The 10,670-nt window shown below is 42.7% G+C and overlaps 1 long non-coding RNA gene across 1 annotated transcript; it reads right to left on the minus strand.

The window, feature by feature from the left end:
• Positions 1–4,640: 4,640 nt before the first annotated feature.
• Positions 4,641–7,701, minus strand: LOC119290827. The gene is made up of 2 exons (XR_005142067.1): positions 7,357–7,701; positions 4,641–7,261 (listed from the first exon to the last, which is right to left on the minus strand). It is a non-coding gene; the product is annotated as an uncharacterized LOC119290827 (long non-coding RNA).
• Positions 7,702–10,670: the final 2,969 nt, after the last annotated feature.

The raw sequence follows: 10,670 nt of genomic DNA on the forward strand, positions 1-10,670 counted from the left end.
TATCGAAAGGATTTACATCATGAGGTTTAAATAAATTTTCAAGATCATAAGAATCATTATCACCCCAATCATGATCATTGCAATAAGTAGTGGACATAACAAAACAAGCATCCCCAAGCTTAGGGTTTTGCATATCACTAACATAATTCACATTAATAGAATTTATAATAACATCATTGCGATCATGCTTTTCATTCAAGGAGCTATCATGAATCACTTTATAAATCTCTTCGTTTAACACTTCATCACAATTTTCAGATTCATGAATCTCAAGCAAAACTTCATAGAGATAACCTAGTGAACTCAATTCACTATCAATTGGGCCATCATAATTGGATCTTTTTAAAAGATTATCAAGTGGATGAGGATACATATCAATAGAATTTTAGCAAGCAAAGATGCAAGCAAGTAGGAGACACATGGCAAGACAAGCAAACATAAGATCAAACGAGAAAAAAGCAAACAAAAAGAGGGCGAATAAAACGGCATATTTTTGTGAAGTCGGGGAGATGAAAACAAGAGGCAAATGGAAAATAGTGTAAATTGCAAAGATATGATAGTTGTGATTAGGAACCTGATAGCTGTTGATCATGTCTCCCCGGCAACGGCACCAGCAATTCCTTTTGAAGTTGCTTGAAACTACGTCGGTATTTCCCCAAAGATGAAGGGATGATGTAGTACAGCTACAATGGGTATTTCCCTCAGTTGTGAAACCAAGGTATCAATCCAGTAGGAGAACCAAGCAACACTATGTAAATAGTACCTGCACAAAAAGAACCAATACTTGCAACCCGACGCGTATGAGGGGTTGTCAACCCCTCCTCAGGTAACGGCGCCAGAAATTGTCAAGTTGACGGGATAAAAATTGTGGTAGATTGGATAAATAGATCTCGATAAAACACGAAATAAAATAAGTAATAAAAATTGCAGCAAGGTATTTTTGGGTTTTTGGATTAACACATCTGAAAATAAAAGCAAATAAAAATAGATCTGAAAGAAAATATGATAAAGAATAGACCAGAGGGTCGTAGATTTCACTAGTGGCTTCGCTCCAGAAATAGCACATGGTGGGTAAACAACTTATTGTTGGTAAATTGATAGAAGATCGAATAATTATGACGACATCCAAGGCAATGATCAATATATAGGCATCACATCCAAGATTAGTAGACCGACTACTGCCTGCATCTACTACTATTACTCCACACATTGACATCTATCCAGCATGCATCTAGTGTATTAAGTTCATGGAGAAATGGAGTAATGCAATAAGAACGATGACATGATGTAGACGAGATCTCTTCATGTAGGAATAGCCCCCATCTTGTTATCCTTAATAGCCAAGATACATGCGTGTCTTGCTGCCCCTTCTGTCACTGGGAAAGAACACCGCAAGATCAAACCCATCACAAAGCACCTCTTCCCATGGCAAGAAAAATCGGTCTAGTTTGCCTAACTAAACCAAATATTCGAAGAATAAATACGAGGCTATAAATAATCATGCATATTAGAGATCAAAGAGGACTCAAATAATATTCATGGATATAGATCTGATCAAAAACTCAAAGTTCATCGGATCCCAACAATCACACCGCAAAAAGAGTTATATCAAATAGATCTCCAAGAGACCATTGTATTGAGAATCAAAAGAGAGAGAGAGAGAGAGAGAGAGAGAGAGAGAGAGAGGAAGCCATCTAGCTAGTGCCTACGGACCCTAGGTCTATGGTGGACTACTCACACATCATCGGAGAGGCACCAATGAGGATGAGAACCCCTCCGTGATGGTGTTAGATTGGATCTCGTGATTCTAGAAATTGCAGAGGCTTGAATTGTGTTTTGTCGACTCCCCTCTGGTACTTCTTTGGCCCAATGGGTGTTTTCTGGTCCAAAAAATCTCCAAAAAGTTTCACTGCATTTGGACTCCGTTTGGTACTGATATTCTGCGAAGTAAAAAACAAGCACAAAACAATAACTGGCACTGAGCACTATGTCAATAGGTTAGTCCCAAAAAATCATATAAAGTTTCTATAAAATTATAGTAAAACACCCAAGAATGATAATATAACATGATGGAACAATCAAAAATTATAGCTATGTTGGAGACTTATCTATGGGATGAGGAAGTTGTAGATGCCCCTGAGGCAATTGAGAATCGAGCAGTCCACTGACATGTTGCAAGATGCACAGGTGTTGAGAACATGGTGGCAACATCTGAGGATTTTGCAGCAACAGAGGGCATAGAAGCTGTCCTTGAGGAAGTTGCCCAAGGAATTTGCTCTGAGGGCTTTGTAGTTGAGGGACTTGGCCGTGAGGGCATTGAGCTTGAAGACTTTGGCTTCACAGTTGATTTCTTCTGCATGGCCTTCTTTGGTGAAGTCCTACTAGCAGACGCCTCGGCAACAACAGCTTGAGAATCCTATTGAATTTCTTCACAGATTCTACAGCCGCTTTTCGAAGCTTTGCTTGGCGCTTGGCCCATTCTTTAGTAAATTCCTCACCACGCCTGATGCTGGTAGGATCAACCTCTTGATCATCAGCTAGAGGTGGTCTTGGGCATGGAGGATTTACAGCAAATTTCTTCATGTACTTTGGTGTAACATAATGATATTCCTTCCATTCTTTAGCCCATCTCCTCACTATTCTCTGAATGCGCGTCTTACGCTGCTTTTTGGTCTCTTGCCCATGAGTATCTTCATCAGGAGTACAATATTCATCATATAGATCCTCAGGGATTTCAAGTGTTGTGTTTGTCTCGGGCTTCTTTCCTCCTTTCTGAGGTCTTTTCCTTTCTGCCATTTTCCTCACTTAAGGATTTTGAACTTTTGAAGATTCTGAGAAAGTATGCAATTTTTCTTTAAAGAACGCTGCAGATGAGTTAAGTTGATGAGAACCTAGAGATTCATCAGTAGACATTTGTACCTGTGAACAAAGTATTGGTGCGAAGAATTTGAAGAGGTCATATGTGTTCTCAGAATTTTTTCAACAAATATCAAGTTTGAGGAATATGACCATAGATGTCTTGAAGAATTTCACTAAGTATTCTTAACCCAGGTTCCAGAGTTGAACAAATATGATAATCCACACAATTGAGGAATCTTGAGGAAAATCAGAGCTTAAAGAAATAAGTCAAGGGAAAGAAGCTTTGCGGCGTTTAAGTAGATTTTTGAAGAATAAAGACCTTTAGAGGATTTTGTGAAATCATAAGGATCAAAGAAGGGCAGTAAAATCATACTTTAATTACCCTTTATGAAGAATACGACAAACTGAGAGTTAGAACTAGGAAGTTCGTCTGTCCAGATCTCTCACGCCCTAACTCGGCAATGGGAGACAGCTGCGGAAGCGACAGAGTGAAGATTTCCGCGGTCGGTGCGAGTACGACGGCCTGGAGGTCGAGGTAGTGAAGCTTTTCCTCTCCGGCGGTGACGAAGCTTAGCAACACTGCTAGGTTAGATCTCGAGTGAGGAGAAGTGAGGTCGAGCGGAGTAAATGAAGAAGTGAAAGGGGAGGCGTATTTATAGTGCAGGTGAAAAACTAAACGCCAGAAGAATTTGCACATTCATACCCTAACCCTTGCTATCCTATCGACATGTGTCACCCACGTACTGAGTTGTTGAGATCATGGGGGGATTGTGGATGAGTATTATAATCCTGTCGTGGGAAGTGGGATAGGTTTGAGCGGCAACTTCAAAAAAATTGATATGAAAGTTTTAATATTTCGTTCGCAAATTCTTCAGTTGACAAGGATGCAATGAAGACTTTGAACGGGTTTCAAATAGAACACATATGAAGAATTTGTGAACAGAATGAATTGAGTTTGGCATAGAGGGGGAACGGGTTCAATCACATTCACTTAAAGAATTAGCAATAAGAGAATGCTATTGGGGACATCGAAAACTCATATATATATATATATATATATATATATATATATATATATATATATATATATATATATATAGGATCGCGCTATTCGTCACCCTGGGTGAGGAATAGTTATTCCTCACCCCAGCCAGCCTTTGCACCCCCTTCCACCCAGTTCGCACGCTTTCATTCTGGCCGATGTAAGATTCTTTGCATGCAGAAGTAATCTTATAGTGTGGAACGAACGGACATCAGAGACATGCACGCACCTACTCCCTCCGTTCGGAATTACTTGTCTCGGATATGGATGTATCTAGAACTAAAATACATCTAGATACATCCATTTCTGCGACAAGTAATTCCGAACGGAGGGAGTACCCTGCATGTCCGTAACTTTATGGCCAACAGACTAGGTAAATTACCACTATGCTACACTGCTCTACGGGTAAATTACCACTATGCTACACTGCTCTACGGCTCTACCCGTAACTTTATGTCTCTCTATCGTCGATCTTGTTTAGTTTCTTCTAAGACATCGATCAATTTTGAACGGGCTCTACTGGATATTTCTATATAACCAGTCAACTTTTTGGACAAAGAAAATCTTGCAGTTAATTCCTAAGCCAGTAAGAAATATAGAATCCAACACAAACTAGATACACATTCTACTAATTCAGCTGAGAGTAGGAATTTGCCAGCGTAGGAAATTTGAGAGCAGACGTAAACAAGAGTATCACCAATGCATGGTCCACGGATTGAATGTACTGTCAGCATAGGAATTAAGATGTGTAACGATGGCCAAATGTATTAAATTACACGGCATATTCCAAATTCTTTTGTTACATTATTTCCATTAAACGATCCTGAAGGTCATCTCATCAGCCTCCATGGTGGCTGACTGACTCCGATATCAAGATTCTACATTATTACAGGATAAAGGACAAAGTAAATAGTTGATTGGATGAAAGGCAGCCAAATTTTGCTTCATTTCTTCATATCCAAACGCATCTCGGGGGGATAGTCAATGAGGCATTTATCCATGGTAAGCATTGTAGAAACATTCATCTCACAGAGTCACAGTTGCAGGGACAACCATAGTCTTCAACCTCTTCCATTTATCACAAGATAAATTCCTTTTCTTTGACATAATTAATGGAGGCAATATCTGAGGATAATCCCATACGTATGAAAGATGCACACGTGACGATTTATAAAATGGATTCTATAAACCATCGAGTTCTTCAATTTCAGCGATGGTAGAAGATGCTCGACCAAGTACGCTTAGTCCCGTTCTACACCTCGCCTTGGTCGCTGTTGATAGATTTTTACTGTAGACGGTGCTACATGCCAAAAATGCTAAAGTTGCCTTTTCATGATTTATAGAAAGGAACACCGAAGCCGGTTGCTTACATGAAACCCATGCTCGTACTTGAAGAAACTTAGTTTCCATTCTGAACCCTTCTGTTCAACACGACATCATGTGGGGAATATACTGAGAATCAGCTATATAATATTTAGAAAGTACAAACTAAGATGAAATAAATAATTACAAAGTTATACATGAAAGAAGATGCTACAGTTTTACCTTTTCCCTCATTCTAGTTGGGACGTTCAGGGACAATGCGAATGTTCAATAATAAAATTCAGATGGACAGAGAAGATGAGATTCAGCTTTTGAGAAACAGGGTGTACTGTCATCCACAACAAAATAAAGATAATGAATAACACTGCAACATAAAACATAATAACAGCGCCGTGTTCCAAGAAAGCAACCTCAGGAAACCACAAAACAGACGTGATGTGAACAAATATTTTATAGGCAAGCAGATGGGCATATTTACTGATTTTGAGAACTCTCCCATGGTACAATGCACACAAATAGAACTCGCTTCTCCATAATAACATAAAGTTGAAGGAGGGATCTTCCGCCTTTAACCTTGTTTCTTTTTCATATTTACTGATTTTTAAGCAAGACTGTGATTATTTCTGAATACCAAGCATGTAAGATTATGATGCATTTTCTGGTTGACATTGCAACTGGCCATTATTAAGCTTTTATAGAAAATAGGTGTTTATTCATTTATGTACCAGTAACAGTCATGAAGAAAACCACGCAACATAGTGAAGGTCCTTTCCATACTTGTGTAGACAACTTTAGCTTGAAAAGCTACAGTGCACATATGTGAATAGGTTGCGCCAGTAAGCTTCAACAGATGCACATTACTACTACATAGTGAAGGTCCTTTCCTCAATTTTTAAATCACCTAACATAACATAACACAACACAAGAACTGAGAGGAGGAGAATCTGGCAGAGATGGAATGAAATCTCGTAAACCTAGATTTCCGTACAAGGAAGAGGAAGAGGAGGAGGATGCAGGTATCCTTACAAGAGAACAAAGCATCCACCGTCATAGTCGACGGTGTCGCTGATGGTCGTGTATGGAAAGGGATAGGTGGGCAGCATCGTACGCCTCGGCTCGAAACAAGTACTAAGCTTGTAGCATAGATATGGCCAAAACAAATAAATTTGGGACTAAGATCAAAGCCGAAAACACAATGATTCGCCTCTGCATATATGGGGACGTAATATATGTAAATTCAGATAACTAAATTCCGTACTAAATGTAACCAAATTGGAGCAAGTACTTGCCATGGGAGAATAAATTGACATACACTCATCTAAATCGATGGAGAGGGGCTCCGGCGGTGAAGACATGGTTGCCGACCATCGTGGTGGGAGGAGATGCAGACTGCATCAAGAAGCATGCCAATGGCCACCGTAACCTGACGCCGATGAACACCAACGACACTATACTGCGAACCCCCATCTTATTGCAAAAATTAGAGTGGTCCTAAGAAAAATACATACTAATATCCACAGAAAAGCTAACTAAAATCAATTCCTCATATGTGCATTTCCTGAAACAATGAGCCTAAACTCCAAACCCATTCAAACCAATATTGTTAATTAAATTTGAAACATGTAAAAAGTTGAATGGTTTACCCTAGGCCTAGCTGACTAAAACAAAACTACAAATCTTCATCATGGACCCAGAGCTTAAGCACTTTAAACAACAAACCAAATAATCTCCCTACATCACCTTACTTCTACGTGACAAAATCTTAGCCATTACGGAGCATTTGATGCTTCCAATCACAGAGCAAAAAAATTCTACACAAGCGCTGCTCCATCTCAATGATTGATCTCAACATGGACTGATGGACTGGAACAGACAGCAGAGAGAAAATTCCCAGGCTAAAAATACATTCGCCCAAACTATTTGGAGATAGAAAACAAACAAGAATCTGAAATTTTTCCTAAGACAAACAAGAATCGGATTACCTCTTCGGGCAGGACGTACAGTCGTGATCTGTCCAGTCTGCAGCCTCCGCAAAAACTGAACACCAATTTAACAATCCATAAAGAACACGGCGAAGCAAAACGAAGTGAAAATTGACTGAAGCTGAAAGGATTAGGATCGGGGCTGCTCACCTCCGCCAGTGCTCTCTTCACCTGTACACATCCAACCAAATTAAAGCCAGATCTAGCGAAAATGTTGTCGGTGTTGGCAAAGGGAGGCACACAAGCCACGGTCACCCACCACAGCACCGCCGCTCGCCGCCCCCTTGAATCGGCAGCGCCGCCAACATTGATGCCAGGCGCCGCTCACCACGCAGCCCGCGCTTGCCTGCCCGTCAACCACCGCACCCTCGAGCCCAGCAGCCGCCGCTCACCATGAAGTATTCACCGTCGAATCTCGAACGGCTCCCATCGCCTGAATGAAGAGGTGGGAAGGTTTTTTTCCCAGCAAGTTAGTCCCACGACCAGCTAACCGTGTCAGTTTATCTGGAGAGGTCACGTCTGCTTCCTAGGAAAAAAGGTATTTTAAAAGAAAGTAAGGGCAAATGTAAATTACCTGTCTGACGGGCAAAAGTTACGGTGAGGCAAGTGGGAATGGAGGTGCCATCCGGCGTCGAACGACTGGCGTGAGCAATAAACTATTCTTCACCCAGGGTCACTAATAGAGTTATATATACGGTCTATTCTGCTAATATTAGCAGAATAACTATTCTACACACTACTTTCGTACTACACGCTTAACGCAAGTGCACGTGATTCTTTGAACCAAGTGTGCTGCAGTACTCATACGAGTGAACTTCTCATCAGAAAAAACTGCACGTGTTATTTTTTCGGTACTGTTTTCGCTCTAATTTTTTAACCGCTTATCAGAATGAGGCGTGTAATATACTGTTGAAAAGCTATGTATTAGGCGCAACTTTGACATGTTGAACACTTTTCGAGATTCCACACGGTTTAAGAGCAGTTTTGAAAATGGTGCGGCGGATGACGAGTGGAAGCGAGCGTTTTTTCGCGTTTTTTTTCTGAACCGCTTGTCGGAATAAAGCAAATGATACGCTGTTGGATAGATATCTTCGAGGCGCATCTTTTTCATATATAAATCTTTCTCTAATTCGTTACGATCTAAGAGCAGTTTCAAATTTACTAAATCGCGGAATTTCTGTTTTTCAAGTTTTTTAAAATTTTCGGTACTGTTTTCGCTCCAGTTTTTGAACCATTTGTCGAAACGAGGCGTGTGATACGCCGTTGAAAAGCTACGAACGAGGAGCAACTTTCATATCTTGAAATATTTTTGAGATTCCATACGGTTTTAAGTTAATTTTGAAAATCGTGCAGCGGACAATGAGTGGCAGCGGCTGTTTTTTGCAAAAAATTTGCAAACCGCTGGTCGGAATGATTCAAACGATACGCTGTTGGAAAGATATCGATGATGCGCAACTCTTTCATATAGAACACTCTCTCTAATTCTTTACGGTTTAAGAGAAATTTCGAATTTACCGAAATGCGGACACTTTGTTTTTCGTGACACACAAATCGACGTGGGTACTTCATCCGACTAAAAACCGCACTGCATCGGACGGAAAACCGCACTGCATCATACGGGTTAGAGAACTGCATGGTTTTGTTCAGAATGAAAACCGCACTGCATCGAACGGGCAAGTGAGCTGCATAATTTCTTTTGTCGGGCGTTATTTTTCTCATACGAGTTTTGTTGTCTTTTTTTATGAACGAGAGTGGACCGCAGAACTAGGGCAAGTGAACCACATCATATATCGAAGTGGACCGCATTACCATCTCATTGTTTCACTAAATTTTTAGCACATTCATGTTGGGCACAAGTGAACGACATCACTCTAAAAAATGAACCACATTCAAGTACCAAATGCACTGCATGTGTTGATGTAGTTGACTAAATTTTGATACACAAGAAACAAATTGCACTTCATACAGAGAGGTAATGAAACTTCATTCTTTTTACGCAAACGGTACACACGAGACACCAAATTCAGCATACAAGACACTTGATTTCTTCGTCACACGATGAGCTAGTGCACTGCAAGCCCATGTTTCTGAACCGCATGAGGTGCCCTAAACTATAGTGCACTAAACATACAAAGAAAACACAAACTCGTCACACAAATAGATGGTGCTTCCTGGGAAAGAACATGCCAAAGCACTGCAAAACACTTCCTGCACCCATGCACCAGACTGCAAGTGCACCATAACGAAACCACATGAATACATTGCTCAAACTGCAACAAAATCATACATATAGACATGTAGCGAACATCACTTCAAGATTACTCCTAGAAGCGAACATCACTTCAAGATTACGAACAAAACAAAAATAAACCACAACATCCCGTCAAAAGACAAAGTTAGTTTCCCGCAGCCGCGAGGGTGAGCCGCCCATGAACCACCACAAAATGAGAAGGAGGGCACTGCAGTAGGACCAGAGTGCACCACTGCCCCCACCGGAGTGCACTGCAGCAGGACCAGAGTGCACCACTGGCCCCACCGGAGTGCAATGCGGCTCCGAACTCCACCATCCGAGCTGCTCACACCCCTGATGTGGGATGCATCCTGCAACAAAAAGCGGTCGCCGGCGCACTGCCGCGGAAGAAAACTGCACACGCCCAAGCGCACTGCTACACACACCCAAGCGCACTACTGAACAACGATACAGCTAACCTACACACGCCACTGGATTGCAAGCATGGTCGCCAATGGACTGGACATCCAATCGCACCGCACTGCGCCCCAATAGTGCCCAAGTGAAATCAGAAAAAGCAACAAAAAAAATCAATGGGGAGGAGAGGACGCTCAAGGCCGGTGGTTGCAGCGCCGTGGATGACGACGAGGGAGGACGGCAGAGGCAAGCGGTGGCCGGCGAACCTGCATGAAGACGGGGCCGCGAACGAGCTGCACTGGTGCCTCAACTGAGCTCCATGAGGTGGGCGGCGCCAGAGCACCATGGATGGCGCAGATGAGGCCCTAGCCGGAGATCGCCACGAGGAGGAGAGAGCTCGTCCTCGACGTTTTCGGGTGGGGGCGGTGCTTCTCAGGGGAGGGAAGAACTTGGATCCAACAAGGGATCCATGGGTCCGTGGCCAGTGAAGATGTGGTCGGGGTCGGAGTTCGCATCGGTCGGGTGCGGAGAAGAAGAAGGCGTGGCGGTGCCGGCCACCATCACAAGGGAACGGCGGAGGAGCTCATGCACTACTCGATGCCGGATCCAGCCACCGGCGGGCATCTACCCCGAGCGCAGATCGAGGCGGCATTCAGGTGAAGGAATGGGGAGGGGAGACTGCCGATGGGAAAGCCTGGCCGGATCCAGCCGGGGCTGTGCGCGGTGGAGGTGGGGGTGCCTGTGGTGGCGCTGTGTGGTGGCTATGGCCGCCGTGGAGTGGGACATGGTGGGGCGGCGGGCCGCGGTGGGGCGGGAC

Source organism: Triticum dicoccoides, chromosome 4B (genome assembly GCF_002162155.2).
Source record: "Triticum dicoccoides isolate Atlit2015 ecotype Zavitan chromosome 4B, WEW_v2.0, whole genome shotgun sequence".
Classification (NCBI taxonomy): domain Eukaryota; kingdom Viridiplantae; phylum Streptophyta; class Magnoliopsida; order Poales; family Poaceae; genus Triticum; species Triticum dicoccoides.